The sequence below is a fragment of the Lontra canadensis genome, unplaced genomic scaffold (genome assembly GCF_010015895.1).
Source record: "Lontra canadensis isolate GAN:19392208 unplaced genomic scaffold, GSC_riverotter_1.0 scaffold6, whole genome shotgun sequence".
Classification (NCBI taxonomy): domain Eukaryota; kingdom Metazoa; phylum Chordata; class Mammalia; order Carnivora; family Mustelidae; genus Lontra; species Lontra canadensis.
In genome coordinates this window covers 433,850-455,505 of record NW_022631000.1, presented here as the reverse complement: position 1 = coordinate 455,505, position 21,656 = coordinate 433,850, and the positions used below count along the sequence as shown (strand labels likewise).

General features: G+C 39.5%; 1 protein-coding gene across 1 annotated transcript in view; it reads right to left on the bottom strand.

The window, feature by feature from the left end:
• ST3GAL6 (ST3 beta-galactoside alpha-2,3-sialyltransferase 6) overlaps positions 1-6,453 on the bottom strand; it is a 79,501-nt gene extending 73,048 nt beyond the window's left edge. The window contains exon 1 of the mRNA XM_032852018.1: positions 6,346-6,453. The gene's annotated coding sequence lies outside the window, so the exon portion shown is untranslated. The remainder of the gene's footprint in view (positions 1-6,345) is intronic.
• Between the last annotated feature and the right edge of the window lie 15,203 nt (positions 6,454-21,656).

The following is a 21,656-nucleotide window of genomic DNA, read 5'->3' as shown; positions in this document are numbered from 1 at the left end:
ATCAAGAAAAGTATCTGTGCTCAATTTTTTTTGCCCATGCCCCCCACTGCTAAAGTTCGTTACGGAAAAGTATACTTTATTGGCTTGACAAAATACAAATTCATTTTCCTACTGTTCTGGAGGCCAGAAATCTGAAACCAATTTGTCAGCAAGGCTGGGTTCCTTCTGGAGGCTGGAGGGGAGGTCCGTTTTCTTGCCTTTTCCAGATTCTGGAGGCCACCTGTGTTCACTGGCTTATGGATGTCCCTTCCCCCATTTTCAAGGCCTACAGGGTAGCTCTTCAGATTTCTCCAGCTGCAATGCCTGCTTCTCTCAACACATGCCCTTTCTGCCTCTGACCCCCCATGTCTTCCTCTTTTAGGGAACTTGGGGCCTTGGGTCTGCCTGGATAGTCTCCCCATCTCAAAATCTTTAATTTAATCATGTCTGTAAAGTTTCTCTTGCTATTCAATGTGGCATATTCATAATTTCAGGGCTTTTGTATATATACATCTTTTCTGGGGGGGGTGGTATTTTTGACTTCCCCCATATGTCATTTATTTTTTCTGGTCAAAAAACACTTGCAGTAGTGTTTTCAATATGAGGCGTTACAGTCTCAGGAAGAAATTAATAAATGGCGTTATGTAGAAGAAGATGACTATGGATCATTCATTCACTCAGCAAATATCTGTGTTCACGATATGCCAGGCACAGGCAAGAAGCAGTCTGCGGATATAGAAGAGACTGTAGGAGGCTGTGGAGCGCAGTGCTTATGAGCCAGGACCCTGAACTCTTCATCTGATTTTGAACCCTGGCCTCACCATTTAGACACTGTGTGATCTAAGCAACTTAGTTAATTTCTCCATGCCTCAATTTTGTCCCTTCTGAAATTGAGGCAGAATTAGGACTGTCCCATGGGGCTCTTATGAAGATTCAGTGAGATTCTGGATAAGGCTGCGGGCACACTGGCCAGCCTGTCAAGTTCCATAAATATTGATGTTGAGGGGGGAGACCGAGAGGACAGTGACTAGAGCGCATGGAGTATGTAATGGTCACGGAGAACTTGGAAAGGTTTTCCAGAGTCGGATCTTAAAAGTTCAGTTTCTTGTAGTTAGCTGGGGAGAAATGAGGGACACGCAGTGAGAAGACACAGTGAAGGATTGGAAACCATGAAGGATGGCCGAGGAGCTGGGGGTGTGAGCTGGAGTCACATGAGGACTGTATATTATGCTTGGGCAGCCTGCACAGCAAAAGAAGTTAGACTTACTTTACTTCTATCCAGAAGAAAGTATCCAAGCCCAAGTGGAAATGGCAAAAACATTCATCTCCATACTGGAAAAAAACTTGTGAATAATAAGTTCCTTTTTTCCCCCTGAAGGTGATATAATCTTTTCTCTGTGCACCACTGGCTGTCAAAATACACTGTCTTGTTTTGTTTTCTTTTTAAAATTTTTATTTATTTATTTGAGAGAGAGAGAGCAGGGGGAGGGGCAGAGGGAGATTGGGACAGAGCATTTTAAGCAGACTATCTATTGAGCATGGAGCCCAGCCCTGGGCTCAATCTCATGGCACTGAGATCATGATCTTAGCTGAGATCAAGAGTCAGACGTTTAACTGCCTACACCACCCAGGCGCCCCTATACTGTCTTCTTTATAGGGTGGTCTGTAGTACATCCATTTTCTTCTGTACCCTTGTCAATAGAAACCCAAGTATTTTCAGGAATCAGTGGGCCATAAACTTTAGGGGAGGCTGGGCTTCTCCCCAGCTCTAGGGGTGTAAACCAGAAATTGGTCTGAGCCAAGCGTGGTTAATCACTGCCTTTGTTGTTATTTAGGTCAGGAATGGGAATTTGCAACCCAGTTCTTGCCAGTGAGAGGAGAGGAAGGCCTTTGGTAAAGGCTTCATCTCTTCAAAAGATACATGAGGAAAGCGAGTGCTCTCATTCTCTGTTCCAACTGTGAGACATCTTTGTATGAAGATGTGATGCCTGGAAATATGGCCTCCATCTTGAAGTGGGAGAGGACGGACACATGTGAGGACAAAGCTAACATCTGAGGAAGGTAGAGGGAGAATACAGAAAGGGTCTGGATCCTTGATGGGCTGGAAGAACTACTAAATTATCTGACCCTGGAATCATCATGTAGTTTGTCATTTATTATACTAATATGTAATATAGTCAAATATACTCAGTGTTAGAAAAAGCACACATTTTTCCTTCTTCAGCCCAGGAAGCACCCTGCTTATAAAACTAGCAGCACAGGGGCACCTGGGTGGCTCAGTGGGTTAAGCCTCTGCCTTCAGCTCAGGTCATGATCTCAGGGTCCTGGGATTGAGCCCCATATTGGGCTGCCTGCTCATTGGGGAGCCTGCTTCTCCCTCTCTGCCTCTCTGCCTACTTGTGATCCCTCTCTCTGTGTTAAATAATAAAATTAAAAAAATAAATAAATAAAACTAGCAGCACAGACCCCTTGACAATGCAGGCTGTCGGCAGAAAATAACCACAGACTCTCTGTTGGTCTAATCAAAATGCTGACTTTGAGAATGAATTTTGAGTGCAGATTACTGACCTGATTTTCTGGTAGGAGATTCTGTTAGACACATTTTGGGTTCATTTCTATTATCTGTTTATTCTCAATTTTATCTCTTGGATCAAGTCATATCATTAAAGTGCTATATGTACCTTCCAGCCAATTATAGTTAACACTATAGGGTGTCTAGAAATGAAATAGGTTGCCTGCATTAACTAAGTCTCTCCCAGAATTAATTTCTGCCTCAGCATAAATTTCTGATTTCCTGATTTCTAAATTATCTACAATTTTATGATTTCAAAATGTTGTCAGCGCTGCACTGAACACTATATATTCACAAACAGATTCTTCTGTTATTGCAAAAATTAAACCAAGAGATAGGGAACTATGTTAACAGCAACAACAAATTATGGAGGCTGCCGGAAAACATGATTTAATAACTGTTCTTCCCTTGTGTGGAAGAGAGAACTGTCCCTGATTTCTGCTAAATGTCCTTCTTGGACCATTTACCCCCAATCCCCTTACAATCTTCTTAGGCGTCTCACTTCATTTCCTCTTCTACCCCCTCCATCTGATCCTCATTTTGAATCAGAATGAGTTGAAACAGTTTGTTGGCCCAGTTTAGGTTCTGGAAAGGGACAGCTCCTCGGAGATAACGGTGACATGCTTTTCTCTTCTCACGCTGCTCCTCTTTATAGATTTTACAGGACCCCTGTCGGCATTTACAGGTGGGGAAAAACAGTTGTTTCTTTCGGAGGCACATCTTTGCCAAAGTTTGTTGAGACTATTGATAAAGGACAACGCATTTGTAATAATCCTTTCTTTAAAAACTGGACAGAGCAAGAAAATCTGGTCTGTCATGTCCGAGTCTAGGGAACGATGTCAGTCCAGGCAACCTTTAATTACAACGTGTGAAAAGACCAAGTGTTTCCACTTCTCGCAGACCCTTAGAAGGCGATGGTTTCCACAAGTCTGCTGCTACGTTTCAATCACTTTTATGGTGTTTACAGGTCTACAGTACATAGCCCAGGGGTGCCTGGGTGGCTCAGTGAGTTAAGCGTCTGCCTTTGGCTCATATCCTGATCCCAGGGTTCTGGGATCAAGCCCAGATGGGCTTCTTGCTCAGCGGGGAGCCTGCTTCTCCCTCTGCCTATTCCTCCCCCTGCTTGTGCTCTCTCTCTCTCTGAAAAATAAAATCCTTAAAAAAAAATAAGGTTGAATAACTCATATTTTCTTATTTTCTACTATTTGTCGATGCTCTGGCATTTGGGCCCCCCTTGACCGGTATAATATTGTAATTTATAATAAGAGACACAGGTTTCCCCCACTATCTGAAAGTGCAGCATTCCTCTGAAAGTCTTTGTAAACTGAAATTTATGTGAAAATATTTTTTGACCATTCCCAAACCCCCAAAATAACCTCTCTTAGACTTTTCCAATACTTTAGGACACATCTTGCTAGCAGGTGCACAAAATAAAGAGACACAAAGCACAGATGCCAACAGACACAAAGCTATGGCAGCCTGAGGCTGAGATGCTGAGAGTGGGCGCCCCTCTCACTGCTTTGTTTGTGCTGCCTCTGTAAGGGCTCCATGCACAACACCGAACCCTCTTGCCACTAAGTGAAAATCCTCTTTAGGTTGTGTTCAGTTAGCGAAAACAGGTATGGAAGTACACAACTCCTTCATGAAAGTGAAGTGCCCTAACTCAAACTTTTGAAAAGTGGGAATACTTGTATCTATCAGGGCTGAGCCCCATTTCTGGAACAGAGCTCCTGAAAATCCTTGGAATTTCCTAAGTGTTGAGAGTGACAAAGGTTCTTTTGTTATATTAATGAGATAACTTGAGGACTGAACCTAAGGAGGGGGCCGGTTGCCAGGGGAACCAACTGTGTGATTAGAGGATTGGAATTTTCAGACTTACACCAGGACCTCCGAGGAGGGGAGAGGGGCTGGAGATTGAGTCCAGTCATTAATGACCAATGATTGAGTCAATCCTGTCTATGTGAGGAAGCCTCCACAAATCCCTACAGGATGGGGGTGGGAGAGAGCTTCTGGGTTGGCGAACACGGTAGAGATTTGGGGAGAGGGTGCTCTTGGATTTAGAGGCTCCCTTCCTTTCCCCATACGTTGCCCTATGCATCTCTTCCGTCTGTCTGCTCCTGAACTATATCCTTTTATAATAAGCTGCCAATCTGGTAAGTAAAATGTTCCTCTGAGTTCTGTGAGTTGCTCTAGCTAATTCATTAAGTCCAAGGAGGGGTCTTTGGACCCTTCAGTCTGTAGCTGGTAGGTCAGCACAGGTGACAAAACTGGATTTGAGATTGGCACGAAAGTGGGGATGGCGGGGGGGAGTCTTGTAGGACTCAGCCCTTAACCTGTGAAATCTGATGCTATCTCCTCTTTATTTGTGCTGTTTTTTGTTTGTTTTTAAACCACTTCAAGATAGGACTAGGTAATACCACCTGCCCAATTTATTTTCAAAATGTTTTTAGAGCACAAAGATGTTAACAGACATATACTAGGCGAGATTAAAAGCTTGAGAGACTCAGGGCTCCCAAATGTTATAAAGTCCATTCTCAACATATAGTTCTATACGGGGCACATGGCCGGTTCAGTCAATTAAACAACCAAGTGTTTGATTTCAGCTTACGTCATGATCTCAGGGTTGTGAGACTGAGCCCTGCCTCTGGCTCTGTGCTCAGTGCAGCTTCTGCTTGAGATTCTCTCTCTCTCTGCCCCTCCCCCCGACTTGCACTCTCCCCTTCTCTCTCTAAAATAAATAAAATCTTTATATGTATATACATGTATATAATTCTATATAAAAATAATACTAGGACATAATGTAAGTGGAATGGAGGCCAGGAAGATTCCAATTTAATTTTCACATGATTTCTAGAGTCTAAAAATATAACTATATGTCCACATCTTTAAAAAAAAAAGTTTGCAACCTCTTTTACCAGTGCCCTAAAAATGTGCTTAATCTGCCTGTGGATAATCAGGTTCTAACTGAGCACCTGCTGCGGGAAGCTCTATGCTTCATGCTAGATGATGAAATTGGGTAATGTGACAGTGAATGAGTTATGGTCTTCTTAACTGATTCTTAAGGTCATCAGAAAAGGTTTCTCCAAGGGGGGAACTTTTAAGTGGATGCCCACCTGTGCTTCTGAGAAAGGAGAACCAAGCTATGGAAAGATCAATGGAAGAAGCAATCCAAGAAGAGGAAGCAAAAGAGAAACAGGATTCTGGAAATCAAGTAACTAGTCAGGGAGACAGACACAACATCAGCTAATTTTAACACAATGTGTTTGTTTCCGGCTGTACTAGCAATGAGAACAGAGTGCTCTGAGAACCCAGAGGAAGGAACGATTAATCAGAGCTGAGAAATGTGCAAGGGCTCCGCCAAGCAGGATACATAAAGATGTAGAGAAGCACATGGAGGTTTAAATCCTGCCTTCACCAGAGGGCCATCTCTCGGAAACAGACTGGGACTCCATTCCACATTTGCCCAGTCAGGGTCTCTGAGTTGGCTGCCTGGAAATCTGTTTTTAACAGGCACACACCTGATAGGAAGCTGTTTCTTGGAAGCCTCAGTGTGGAATCAGGCCTGGGGGTCAGCCAGATGACTTGGACATGCGCCATATGTGTCACTCTCTTCACCTGTGACGTGAGGATAATAATACAGTGCTCCTCACTGGGCAACTACCAGGATGAAATGAGGTATTTGTACGACCTCATCTATTCTGGCTTTTGTAAGAAAAGTACAGCTTTGCTTGTAACTGAGTCGAAAACAGACCGAGTGGTCCCAGAGCTCACATAGCATAATCCCAGAATCTTACCTTGTAAGAGAAATGACAAGTGGTGAGTTTACAGCTGTCAGGAGAGGCAAGGGAGACCAGAAGAGCAGCAGTCCCGGCGAGAGTGCAAGCCGGTTTCCACTGGGGCAAAAGGACAGTAAACAGCTGCGAAGTTGTCAAAGCTTTGTAGGAAACAGCTGGCTGGGCCTCTCAGTGTTTTTGTTTTCTTTTTTTTTCTACTTCCTCTTTTCAAATGCAAATTGTTTAAAGTCTTTCCCACCCTAAGATCTGAGCCTCGCCCTTGGCTCAATCAACAGGAAAAAAAAAGGACACTCCCCCCAAAAGTGAGGGAGTTGGTTGGGCAGAGTTGGGCAGAGGGAGGTCAGGACTGGGAAATAATGGGCTGACCCAAAGCCCTTCTACCGTCCATTCAGCCTGAAAAGTGCTGCCAGCAACCAAGGAGTTTGTCCTTGCCACCTGGTCTGACGAGCCCAAGGACAGAGGAAGGCAGTGGGGTCCACACTCCCGGTCCCCCTTAACTGTAACATTATTCATCTCATCCTACACTAACTACCCAACACCCGACCAAACGAAACTTCCCACTCTGGGATGGGCACCAGAAGAATCACTTTTAGGAAATGGTTTCCCAGGGTCAGTTTATTCGCAGATAGATCCAAGAGAAACCACCTGCCTTTCTAAGCTGTGGTTCGAGCCAGCTGTATATGAGATGATGGAAATTCCTTTTGGGGGATGATTTCTTTTAAGCCCTACCTTCTTTGCATAGTTTGGTAGAGTAACAAATTTGGCTCCCATTGTTGCGGTGAGAAGGACAAAGGGTTTCAGATTTCGGGCTTTGTGAAATGAGGAAGGGCAGCAGGACGCTGTGTGGGAGGGAGCCACTGACGCTGCCTCCTGCCTTCCAGAGAGTGAAGAGTGAAAGTCAGAGGATCAGGCCTTGGGCTCAGGCAGGCCTGGGTCCAAACTCCTGACATGCTTGGTACTACTAGCTGGTCCCTGGAACTAGAGGCCTCTGCTCTTAGAATTCTTTTCTGTTCACGCCAGGCGCTCTTCCCGGAGCTGGTAGCTACAAGAAAGAGTCCTTTCCTTGCCATCCAGTTTCGCCCAAGTGACCAGTTATCTGATCATCTGACCCCCTGGAGGCCCGGAGAGTCTTTGTATTGTGAAAGCAGGTAAAGTTTATCAACAACCAAAGCTTTTTAATCACCTTATCTCAGGTCAAAGCGAAGAAACCACTTTTTACAACTGGGAAGTAACTGTATGTGTCTTTCCCTCTATACAAAATGTTATATAAGCTTTATACATAAAGTTATTTATAAATATATATGTGTGTACATATATATAATTTATAAATATATATATGTACAAATGTGTATATATATATGTGTATATATATATATAATGCATGCTACCTTTTTCTTAAGGCTAACAACATTTAAGTTTTTGCATTTAGTCAGTGCCCAAGGGCTGGTTCTGAAACTGAAAATATATTCCCTGTATTTTAGTTTGATTCTTTTATATATGTATTAAATAACTTGTAAAATAGCAAGCAAGTCTGAACAACAATTCTGGACCAAGAAAGAAAAATAGAGTGGTTGTAATGTGGAATTTAAACGATCAATTGATCCCTCTGGATTGTAACTCATATTTTAGGGTCTTTCCATCCCCATCTCATACTTTAATAACCCCTCACATATATATATGTCATATGCACATCCAGACACACGCACATATGTAGCGGACACCTTCCTAAGCTCTTTAAGGGTATTATGTGATGTGATTCTCACAGTAGTCCTGAGGCTCAGAAGAGTGAAGTCTCCTTTTCAGAGTTTGACAACGTCCAATTCTGGCATAGTGGCAGAAAATATCCTCGATTATTTGAAAAAGATATTAAAATGCCTCTTTCATTTTCAATTACTCCTCTGTGTGAGGCTGGAGTTTCTTCATTTATTTTAGCCAAAACAATATACAGCAAAAGACTGAAGGCACAGATAGATGACACTCCAGTTGCCTCTTAAGCTAAATATTAAAGAGATTTATAGACATAGAAAACAATGTAGCTTGTATTACAGTCTTTTTTGTTTTGGAAAGGATAATTATTTTTCATAGTTTTACATTATGACACTGTGTAATGGGCATATTTTTATTATTTTGAATGAGTTAATAAATACAAGTAAATATTTAAATTTTTTCATCAATAAATATATACAAAAAGTAAAGCAAGAAAGATGCTGCATTAGGCTCAAGAGTCAGAGAAGGAGACAAAATGAGCCTGTGAGCTTCCCTCCAGCTTGAAGTTTTCATGATTCTAAAATTCTTGTCTGTTGATAACTCTGGTTAAACCTATTGGTGGCTTAGCCATCAAGACAAAGCCCAAGTGAAGTCCAATATATTGGCTCATGTTTTTCTCAAAGAATAGTGAACCCACATCACACCCACTCCCACCCACTAAAAAGTTTCCTTAGAACCCCGTACTGTGTCAGCCAAGGTAAACACCATCTGCTTATCTCACAAAAGAATGCAGCTCTATAGGAACATGGTCATACCTTTTGGGACTATGTCAGGGCAATTGATTATTTATCAATTCTGCATTGAAAGCAGAAGCACATGGCTAGAATGCTGACGTAAAGAGGGACTTGACACTAAACCATTAATATCAACTCAATTTTGAACATCTTATTTGACATTTATTAGACAAATATTTATTGTGTGTCCAAGATGTACCATGTGTCAAATACATAATATTTACTAATCACAGGTCTGGAAGAATGCTTTCTTTTCCCTCCTAAAAATAACCTTTAACCAGAGCACCATATTAAATGTTTCATACTTAAGTGTCCTCTTCCATTTTGGTCCCCATGCAATAGTATTTTATTTTAATAATATTAATTCACCAACATTTATTCTGTACATATGATTGCTGACGACTGTGGTAATCTAATCCTTGGGGAAACCAAGCCATATGGATTTGGTCCATTTCTCAGAAAGTTCCCACTGTAGATGTGCAATTATAAGATGTATATTCAGGAAATGCAGTCACTACAACAAAGGGGTAAATGAGTATTAGATGGTTTGAACTGTGCATAATGCAGGGACAGAAACCTCTCTTTGGCCTGAGAGGTGCATAGAGGAACATTGAAGAAGAGCATTTTAGTGACAAAGAGGGAGGGACATGTAGATTGTCTCTGAGGGGAAAGGACAATTGTGGGTGTGGGGGACAATGTATATGTTGTTTGACTTCAGAGAAGTTTGTAGACATCCTGGTAATCTTTTCCTTAACTTCTGATATACAATCCCTTCCTTGTTTTTTTCCATGAAGTCTACTTGCTGCAAAGATGAGTGTTCAAAGACCTAGGTCCACATCTCTTAAAAGCCCCCATGATTTGCCCTTACCTTTGCCTTCTTCTGGATTGTCATTCCCTTGCCTTCTCTGGTGGATTATTTACTCCCATTTACTACTCATTTTTCAAGGCCCAGGTAAAATTTTACCTATTCTGAGATACCTTCAAGCAGAAACCTCCTTTCTTCTGTTCCCATGGCATAATGCTCATCTTAAATAATTATTTATTTTGTATTCTCAGAATATCATGTTCATCTTTGCATCACCAGTTTCCTCAAGAATCTTGGCATGAAAGAACATTATGCTTGTTGAGGGAATGCATGAGCTGGTTCTAACACTCATGAGATGATCTTCTAATGACTGATTTAATACCAATTTGACACTACATTTTATAGGTTCTGAGCAAAGTGGAAGACTCCCCTTTTCCTAACTTCAGAAAACCTTGGAGAAAAGTACTGACCGTTACTTGCAAGGTCAAGTGTTTTATCCTAGACCTGGGCATCTGAATAATAAAAGAAATTGACACCCGTTTCCTTTTTTTGGCTCATATTCTTCTAGCACTCCATTTCTATACTAGCACTGCCATTTTAGACACTTGAAAACCAGACAGGAAGGCTGAACCCCCAACCCTCCTCCTATATGCTTTTCTGATCACTCCTGACTTTGGGGGTTGGATAATTCTTTGCTCTGGAGGGCTGTCCTATGTAGGATGCTTAGCAGCACTCTTGTCTCTACTCACTAGATTCCAGTAGATAGCCGTTGTGCAACCAAAACTCTCTCCTGACATTGCCAAATAACCCCTGCAGGACAGAATCACTCCTGCTTGAAAACTATTGCTTTAGGTCAAGATTGCTTTAGGTCCTCCCTTGAAACACACACACACACACACACACACACACACACACACAAGTGCAGTTGTGTGCGTGCTCTCTCTCTCCCTTTCAGCCTTCTTTCTTTTCCTCTTGCCTTTCTTCCATTTTCCTCATCCTTTTCTTGACAAATATCATCATAATTTTCTCTTTATCCTCAGCAACTAATTCTCAGGAAAAATAAGTTCACTATTCTCTCAGAAACAGAACATGTGAAGCCATTATTGGTCACTAATGACTTAGGGTAACCAAACATTCAAGTTTGACAAAAACTGAAGTTTCCAGGATGTGAAAATTTTAATGCTAAGACTGGAGAATTCCTGGGCGAACCAGGCTGAGTTGATATGCATTCCTTTGAAACTCTGACCCATATGGTCTGTCTGTGTATAAAGTCTCATTCATAGAAGCCCAGATCAAATATCTGTTAGTTACAAAAATGGAATTACGTTCTAATTTTTGTGCTTTTATAAATGTGTTAAAGCTGATTCTTTAACACCCTCCCACCAGCAGCATCTCTCTTACCTTTTCCCCTCTACCCTGATTACCTTATACCACACTACACCAGCACCTTTCATTTGTCCTAAATTTCCAGTGTTCTCTTCTCTCTTTCTTTTGAGGATTAACTTAATCTTTTCCCTTCCTCCTCTCACCTCTCAGGTTCTCCCTCCATTGCAACCTTTCAACACAAATTCCAGGAACTGACTTGGCAGTGACAAAGAAGACACTCCCTGTGTGGGTGGATGGGAATTAGAGGACAGAAACAGTGGTCTGAGTCATCATTGGCTTCTAGGGAGGAAGAACAATACCGGAATCATTTACATGTAATATAACATAGGTATTAGTTTATGAGCTGCTGCCTAATGAGAATAGCTAGAAATGGGAGCAGAGGAATGAGAAAATCCTGAGAAAACAGCTGAGCTTTGATCGGATGTGAGGATAGAAAATAGAAGGTATATCCAGGTAGGGTTCTGTCTGGAGTAGCTGTGGGGAGGGTCTTAGGCTGCCAGTGCTCAGTACTAATTCCTGTGTAGGTAGCAAGGGGCAGAGGTCGAGGGTAAAGCATGAAAAGGGAATCCAATTTACTGTTTCATATCGCTAGATGAAGCCAATGATTGTTCTTCTGGCTAGACTCTTATCTTCAGCTTCTTTCTCCCCAACATGAAGTCCTTTTAATCCTGGTTACCATTCAGCCAACTAATTTGTCTTTTCTTCAAATGTTTTGAGGTTACTGTACCACCACCACAAAATCCCTTCATTAGTAAAAGTTCTAAAACACAAGACATATTAAGACCCGAAAGGAAAATATTAAACTATGAGGTCACTTCTGTAATATCAAATGCCACTGAAAAGAAGTTGAAAACACTTATCACATACGGAAGCAGTAACACTTTCGAGAAAGAGACAGAAGGATTACTGGGCTCTTACTCTGTGAACTTAAAGTTCTGTTGCATTTCCTACATGTAAAAGGTTTCCCAAATAGCCCTCATGACTCATATTTTGAATGTCATGAAATTTGAATTATTTGCTTCACTTAACAAATATCACTTTTTTTTTTTTTTTCGTTTGGGGCAAAAGATCAAAATATCTGAAAAGAGTAAGAAGGAACTGGTTGCAGACAAGGGCATTTACTTCTATTTATGGCATCTGAATTCTGTAGAACGACTGAAATAATTTTTATGTTTCAGGCTCATAATGACTCAGCTCTTCCTTTGCCAGTAAATGTAATTTTTAATGAGCCTTGCCCTGCCTTTCCCAGAGGCAGATAATGCTTTTAATTTCATTAAGTCCAACTCAAACAGCAAGAGCTTCTGTTTGTTGAACTTGTGTGAGTGGGTTGAGCGTGCTGTGTGTGTTTCATTTTTTAACATTCATTATAAAAATTATTTTATTATCTCTATAGCCATAGTCTTCCCTAACAATCCTGTATTGAAAACATTCTGGAAATATATCATCCCTCTGGAGTCTGTATTACTTTCCTGTTGCTGTTGTGGCAAATTACCACGGACTTCGTGACTAAAACAACACAGTATTATCTTAGAGTTCTGGATGTGAGAATTCTGAAATGAGTTTCACTGGACTAAAATCATTGTCAGCCGGGTCGCATCGCCTCTGGAGGCTGAATGGGAGAAACTGTTGTCTTGCCTTTCGCAGCATTTAGAGGCCACATATATTTCTTGGCTTCTGGTCTTTTCTTCTGTCTTCAAAATCAGCAGCATAGAATCTTCACATCTTTCTGTGACTCTGACCATCTTCCTCCTCATTCCACATTTAAAAGGCCATTGTGATTACACTGTAGCCACTGCATATTCCACTTACTTTACACTTGGCAGATTGGCAAAGGTCATTCCATCTGCAACCTTGATTCCCCTTTGCCAGGTTCGTTGTTTCTTAAACTCCACATAAGTGAAATCAGCCAATATTTGTCTTTCTCTGACTTATTTCACTTAGAATTATACTGTCTAGATCCATCTGTGTTGTTGGAAATGGCAAGATTTCATTCTTTTTTATGACTGAGCAATATCCCATTGTATATAAGTACCACCTCTTCTTTATTCATTCCTCTATCAACGACCACTTGGATTGTTTCCATAATTTGGCTATTTAAATAATGCTCCAATAAACATTGCGGTGTATATATGTTTCTGAGTTGGTGTTTTATATTCTTTGGGTAAATACCCAGTAGTGGAATTGCTGGATCAAATAGTCATTCTATTTTTAATTTTTTGAGGAACTTCCATATTGTTTTCACTTCCCGCTTTTATTCATGGTACCTTAGTTTCCTTGTTATCTCAGACAAGCATTAAATAGATGTCACACTTGTTTTCTTCATACAGCTTAGATTGCTTTCATGGATTGGGACATCGAAGAGAACTCATGTTCTACTGTGCCAGGCATCTTGCAGCTGTGCTTAGGAAATAAAAGTTTGGTCTGGTCTTATGATAATTTACCTCCATTCCTGAAAGTGTAATGTCAAAACTACACACCTCTTATCCAAGTAGCTCCTCCTTTCCCCTCTCTCAGTCTTCTTCAAGCTTGCAACTTTTAGTGGAAGAAAGGGACATCTCTGGCTTTGTTTCTTTTCTTCTCTTTGTTCTTACATATATCTGCAGCTGTTGCTTTGAACTCATCCAAGTATGAGGGGTAGAGAGAGAGCTATTTTGTCTAGATTATTGTCTAAATAAAATATTTAAATATATGCAGACAAACTACTATAACTAATGAGTCATTTACACTTTGGTGCAGTCAGTTGCGAAAATTTTTAAAAATCTAATTCATATTTATTGACTAAGACTATCTTAATAAGATTAAGATTATTGGGGCACCTGGGTGGTTCAGCTGGTTAAGCTTCTGACTTTGTTTTAGGTCATGATCCCAGCATCCTGGAATCAAGCCCTGCTTTGGGCTCCCTGCTCAGCAGGGAGTACGCTTCTTACTGGGAGTCTGCTTCGCCCACCCCTTGCTCTTGTGCTCTAGCTTGCTCTATCTCCCCCTCTCAAATAAATAAGTAAATAAATGTATCTTAAAAAAAAATGACTAAGGTTATTTATAAGTCTAATTTATATTCATTTATTTTATATTATTTTCTATTAACGATAAGAATATAAAGTACATATGAATACATCTGAAAACGATGTAACCAAAATTTATGTAGGAAATTATAAAAACATATGAAAGAAACCAACAAGCACTTAAATAATGGAGAGATGTTTATGGCTAGGAAGAGCCAACTAAAGAAAATGTCCATTTTTCCCAATTTGTTTATAGATTTAATAAATTTTTTTTTGTCTTACTGTACTTGATCAACTCATTCAAAATTTACAGAGTTGAACAAAAGGCCCAGAATAGCCAAGACTCTCCTGAAGAAGCAAAAGATACATTGGGGGTGACTTGCCTCATCAGCTATCAAGCTACCTCGAATAACATAGCATTGAACTGATGTGGACACAGACAAATAGATTGCTGGGAGGGACTACAATATCCCAGATGGACCCACTGCTATACAGACCCTTGATTTATGTCAGAGAAAGAATTGAAGATGGGAGGAGAAAGGATGGGATAGCAATAAATTGTTCTGTGACATTTGGGTGTTTGTATCACTTACTTAAAGCTACGTGATAACCTCCCCTGCCTCTAATTTATGCACTTAAAATAATGACCATGTGTTAATTTCATAATTCTTAGGGCAAAAATTTGGGCTGGGATCAATTGGGTGCTTTTCTCAACTGGTTCATTTCACTCAGCTGGCTCACTCGGGTATCTCTGAGCAGATAAAAACATCAAGCAGTTCCGCTCCTGCTTCTGTTGGCTGTTGGCTGGAGTGACAAGGGTGACTGGGCCACAGACCTATCATCACGCAGCAGGTAGCCCCTGTATGTCCGCATGGTGATGGTTGACCTGGAAAGAGAGAGCAAAGATGTTCTAGGCCTGGAACTGGCACAACATCACTTTTGGTACATACTAATGGTGAAATAAGTCATAGGACTAGTTTAGATTCAGAGAAATACATGTATTTCATCAAGATGAAAGAAACTACCAAGTATTAGAGCCATGTTTGCAATCTGGCACAGTCTAACCTTTGGATAAAATAATTATTATTCCTTCCACATGTTAGACCCCCAAAATCTCATCTAATGATGGCATCATGCTAGTATGGGGTCTTGTGATCTAAATCAGATCAGATGCGAATCCTCATGGTCTCCTCTTGTTCTAGAACTAAATAAAACTAAAAAAAGACTATCTGTCCCCAACATACCCACCATACCCACTGTACCCAACATACCCAGAGACAGGATCATGACAGTACACACTGACATTGAAAAAGGGAAGGATATGAAACACATAGCAGCCACTGGTCTATAATGATTCTGAAATCCAATTAGACATCTGTTGCCAGGTCTCTCCATTCTGGGAGCAAGAAATATTTCTTGATTAGGTCAGTTTTAGCTCCCTGCTCCATTGTCCTCCAAGGCTTTTGGCTCCTGCTTTCTGAGCTCTTGGTTCTGTCTTCTGGGACTTTGTTCTTTTCTATAAGGCAAAGCCCAAGTTTCTAGCTAAATTGCTTTCTGTGATTGCTTCCTCCTGGTAAAAAGCAAGGGTTCCAGAAGCTATTTTGTAATTTGAGCAGTCTCGAATTTTTCATCCCAACTGTGTGGTCCTTTCATCAATACCATTCTCAACACTTTGTGGTTTTGCTATGAATCTGATTTGAGACTACTTGGTTTAAGAAAAGCTGCACCACAATTTTTTGAAGATAGAAATTTGTGGGTGTGTCTGTTGTGAGATAGAATTCTTAAAATTTTTAGACCCAGCTCACTTCTTTTTGTTGAGAGGGTCTAGTAGATATGACCTTAATTCTTTGAAATATCTTAATGAAGTTTTAGTAGCCATATCTTGATAGGATCTTTGGCCACAGACTTCTTTCACTTGAGGAATTTTTACTGGCTAAAGTGATTAGAGATGAGAAGCAGTTCTATTTTCTATAAATTCCCTTTATAAATTCTTTCTTTAGCTCGTTTCTTTCTTCCCAGGCAGCTAAATGAAACCAATCAACACTTTCAAAATTTTGCTGGGAAATCATCTTGCAAGGTCCATAAATTCATTAGAAGAAAAAATATATTTAATCTTCTAAGTTACTGCAAGCCAACTGCTTTTAACTACATGATATATATTGCCATTTTTCTGGCCAGCTAGAGCAATTTTTTCACTTTTTTTTTTTTTCCCCTGCAACCACCAATAGTTTAGTCACCCTTTTTCTGGTTTTTGTTACTGGATTCTTAATGTTTTTTCAGTCTCTGTGCAATTCAGAGACCCAAGGCAACATGTTTTAGATTTTGTTTTTAACAACAACAACCCACTTTCAGGTACTAATTTCTATATTAGTTTTTACTATGTAATTAGCCACTCCTAATCTTAGTTGCTTAAAACAATAATCTTTTATTTATTAGCTCCCGATCCTATGGGTTGACATTTGGATTGGTTCTTCCGTTTGTTAGCTAGACTTACTTATGTTTCCTGGTCAGTTGGCAGTCAGTGGGCTCACGTATCTGGTGGTTATCTGGCTTTCATATGCGTACTGAGCTACAGGTCATCATCCAGCAGACTAACACAGGCTTACTTACATGCCAGTGGCTGATGCATTCCCAGTAGCAGTAAGGGAAGAAGCCCCAAGATACAACCACTTTTTAAGTCTCTACTTGTGTAATTTTCCCCACTATCCCTTTGTCCATGTGGTCAAGTCCAGATTCAAGGGACAAAAGAATAGACTTTATCTCTTCGTGGGAGTGGCTGCCATAGTCACATTGCAAAAGGACATGCAAACAGTGATGAATAGAATGTGTGGCCATTTCTGCAATCTTGTAATAAAATGAAATTAAAATTAAACTAAATAAATAGTAGTGTTTATTTTTTATATTAGCCGTAGATCATAATAATACCATATAAATTTGTTCATTGCAACATTATTTACAATAACCAAATTATGGACACAGCCCATGTGTCCATGGATAAATGAAGACATAAAGGAGATGTGAGCTACACATACCCACACACACACACACACAGACACACACACAAGACACACTGGAATAGTACTCATCCATAAAAAGGAAAGAAATCTTGCCATTTACAACAACACAGATGGAGTTAATGGGCTTAATTCTAAGTGAAATCAGTCAGCCAGAGGAAGAGAAATGACATATGATTTCATTCATATATGGAATTTAAGAAACAAAACAAAGAAACGAAGAGAAAAAAAAGAGACAAACCAAGAAATAGACTTTTAACTATTGAGAACAAACAATGGTTACCAGAGGGGAGGCGGGTGGAGGGATGGGTGAAGTAGATGATGGGGATTAAAGAGCACACTTACCATGAAGAGCACTGAGTAATGTTTAGAATTGTTGAGGCACCTGGGTGGCTTAGTCATTAAGCATCTGCCTTCAACTCAGATCATGATCCCAAGGTTCTGCAATCCAGCCTAGTATCAGGCTCCCTGCTCTACAGGAAGCCAGCTTCTCCCTCTCCCACTCCCCCTGCTTGTGTTCCCTCTCTCACTGTGTCTCTCTCCGTCAAACTAATACATAAAACCTTAAAAAAAAAATAGAATTGTTGAACCACTATATTATACACTTGAAATTAATATAACACTGTATGTTAACTATGCTGGAATTAAAATTAAAAACAACAGAAGTGAAAAAAAATTTTAAATTTTAAAAATAAAAATAAATAAAATTTAAAAAATGAATTGGTATTTCAATATTTTTGCTAATTTATAATATGAGAAGAGCTTGTGGTAGGAACAGGAGTGAAGCTCTGCAGTTTTCTTACTGTTCATTTGTGCATTATTAGCATCTTCAACTCATTGCCAGAATATGTGTTTTAGTCACCCGTTCATTTTGTGAGGGTCAGTTGGGTTGAAAATAGGACTAGAATACATAAATCCACTGAACTAGACACAAGTGGTCTGCAATATGTAGCAACCCCTGGGGGAGGGTGCCTTATCAAATTGTTTACCTTCCAGCCATCCCTCAGGCTTTCTTTCTTGGGGTATGTGTCAAGTGATGGATAGATAATCCCAAGAGCAAGTGTCAACAAGAATATTTAATTTCGTATTTTACTTTAAACTAAAACTACATGTAAAGAAAAAGAATATATTTCCTTATTCTCTACTTGCCTCCCAATGGATTGTCTGGCGTACCATCTGGAGAGTATTTGCAACTGTGCTTTGGATAATTTCTCATCACTTGGGCCAGCGACAAATTCTGGGAACTATCACACCGCTTTAATTAAATCATTTGTGTATAATTTTGTAGGGGGAGGTCTGTCATCCTCTTTTTGAAAAGCAAAAATATCTGCATGTTTTGTCTAGTCTGCCCTAGTTCCAGCTCTGGCTTAGGTAGAATGTGGATTTACTTCTTCTTCTTCTTTTTTTTTTTTTAGATAAAATTTGTATATAACATTATGTAAATTTCAGGTGTACAACATTGTCATCTGTATACACTACAAAGTGATCACTATCATTACCATCCATCACCATACAGTTGAGTCCCATCACACATTCCACCTACCCCCTAATCCCCTACCTCTCCGGTGGTTATAGAGAACTACAAATCTGTTCTCCGTAAGTTTTATTTCATTTATTTGTTTTGTTTTTTAGATTCCATATATAAGTGAAATCATATGCTATTTTTCTTTCTCCATCTGACTCATTTGATTTAGCATAATGCCTTATAAGTCCATCCATATTGCTGAAAATGGTAAATTTTCCTTTTTTTATGGCTGAGCAGATAGATATAGGTAGATAGATATCACATGTTCTTTATCTATTCATCCATCAATGGACACAGTTGTTTCCATATTTTGGCTCTTGAAAATAATGTTGCAATGAACATGGGGGTACCTGTATCTTTTTGTGTTAGTGCTTTCATATTCTTCAAATAAATACCCAGAAGTGGAATACCCAAGAGTGGGTAGATATGGTAGTATTATTTTTAATTTTTTGAGGAACTTCATATTGTCTTCCATAGTGGCTGCACCAGTTTACATTCCCATCAGTGGGTTCCGTTTTATCTACATCCTTGCCAACACTTGTTATTCTTGTCTTTTGGATAATAATCATTCTAACAGGTATGAAGAGATATCTCATTGTGGTTTTGATTTCATTTCCCTGATAATTAGTGATTGAACAACTTTCCAATGTGCCTATTAGACATCTGTATGTCTTCTTTGGAAAAAATGACTATTCAGATACTCTGCCCATTTTTAAAATTAGAGTATTTCGGCATTTTTTGTTGTTGAGTTGTATAAGTTCTTTCTATATTTTAGATCTATAGATTTAAAAAAATTTAATTATGTGAGAGCAAGAGAGAGAGCATGAGGAGGCGGAAGGGCAGAGGGAGAGTGAGAAGCAGACTATCTGCTTAGCAGTATGGGCTCTATCCCAGGACCCCAGGATCATGACCTGAGCTGAAGGCAGCTGCTTAACTGACTGAGTCACACAGGTGCCCCTATATATTTTGGATATTAACCCCTTATTGGATATATGATTTGTGAATATCTTCTCCCATTCAGTAGATTGCTTTTTCATTTTGTTGATGGTTTCCTTCTCTGTACAGAAGCTTTTTAGTTTGCTGTAGTTCCATTTCATTATTTTTCCTTTGTTTCCCTTGCCAGAAGAGTCAGATCTAAAAAATATTGCTAGAACCAATGTCAAGCAGCTTACTGCCTCTGTTTTTTGCTAGGAGTCTTACGGTTTCAAGTCTTGCATTCAAGTCTTTAATCCATTTGAGTTTATTTTTGTGTATGGTGTAAGATAGTGGTCTAGTTTCATTCTTTTGCATGTGGCTGTCCAGTTTTCCCAACACCATTTATTGAAGAGACTGTCATTTCCCCACTGTATATTCTTGGCTCCTTTGTCATAAATTAATTGGCCATATCTGGGTGGGTTTACTTCTGGGCTCTCTGTTTTGTTCCATTGATCTGTGTGTCTGTTTTTATACCAGCGTCATACTGTTTTTGAATACTGTAGCGTGGTAGTCTACTTTGAAATCTGGGATTGTGATATTCCAGGTTTGTTCTTTCTCAAGGCTACTTCAGCTATTCCAAGTCTTTTGTGGTTCCATACAAATTTGAAATTATTTGTTCTAGTTCTGTGAAAAATGCCATTGAAATTTTGATGGGGATTGCATTGAAACTGTGGATTTTGTGGGGGTAGGAGGACATTTTAACAATGTTAGTTCTTCCAATTCGTGAGCACAGAATATCTTCCCATTTATTTGTGCCATCTTCAATTTCTTTTATCAGTGTCTTATAGTCTTTAGTGTACAGGTCTTTCAGCTCCTCAGCTGCATTTATTTCTAGCCATTTTATTGTTTTGATAGTAATTGTAAATGGGATTGTTTTCCTCTTAATTTCTCTTTCTGATAGTATATCACTAGTGTATAGACATGCAGTAGATTTCTGTATATTGATTTTGTGTCCTGTGATTTTACTTGAATTCACTGATCAGTTCTAACAGTTTTTTAATGGTATTGGGGGTTTTCTGTATATAGTATCTTATCATCGGCAAACAGACACAGATTTACTTCTTCCCTTCCATTTTGGATGCCTTTTTCCCCCTCACCTAGCTGCTGTGGCTAGGACTTCCACAATAGGCACATTTTGTTTTATCGTGTTTCACTTCACTGCACTTTGTGAATACTACGTTTTATACAAATTGAATGTGTGTGGTAACTCTATGTTGAACAAGTCTCTCAGAGCCATTTTTCCCAGCAACATTTGCTCACTGTATGTCTCTGTATCACATTCTGTAATTCTCACAATCTTTCAAACTCAGACAATGGTTAACGTTTTTAGCAATAAAGTATTTTTAGTTAGGATTTGCACATTATTTTTTAGATATAATGCTATTGCACACTTAATAGATTATAATGTAAACATAAATTTTATGGCACTGGGAAACCAGAAAATCTACTTGACTCCATTTTTAGTAATATTTGTTTTATTGTGGTGGTTTGGAACCAAACCTGCAACATCTATGAGGTATGTACTATGTTGAGTATGACTGGAGACAGAAGGCATCCTTGTGTTGTTTTTGACCTTACAGGAAAAGCTTTCAGCTTTTCACTGATGAGTATGATGTTAGCCATGGGTTTGTCATATATGGCCTTTATCATATTCAGGCATGTTCCCTTTATACTCACTTTGTTGAGAGTTTTTATCATAAATGGATGTTGAATTTTGTCAGATGCTTTTTCTGCATCTATTGAAATGATAATATGATTTTCATCCTTCATTTTGTTAATGTGTTGTATCATTGATTGATTTGCATATGCCAACCTATCCTTGCATCCCTGGAACAAATTCCACTTGATTATGGTGTATGATCTTTTAAATGTATTGTTGAATTTGATTAGCTAATATTTTCTTGAGAATTTTTACTTTTGTGCTCATTATGTCTATTAGCCTGATATTTCCTTTTTTTTGTGTGGTGTCCTTGTTTGATTTTGGTATCAAGATAATGTGGGCCTCATAAAATGAATTTGAAAGCATGTCCAAGGGGGGCCTGGGTGGCTGAGTTGGTTAAGCATCTACCCTTGACTCAGGTCATGATCCCAGGGTCCTGGGAT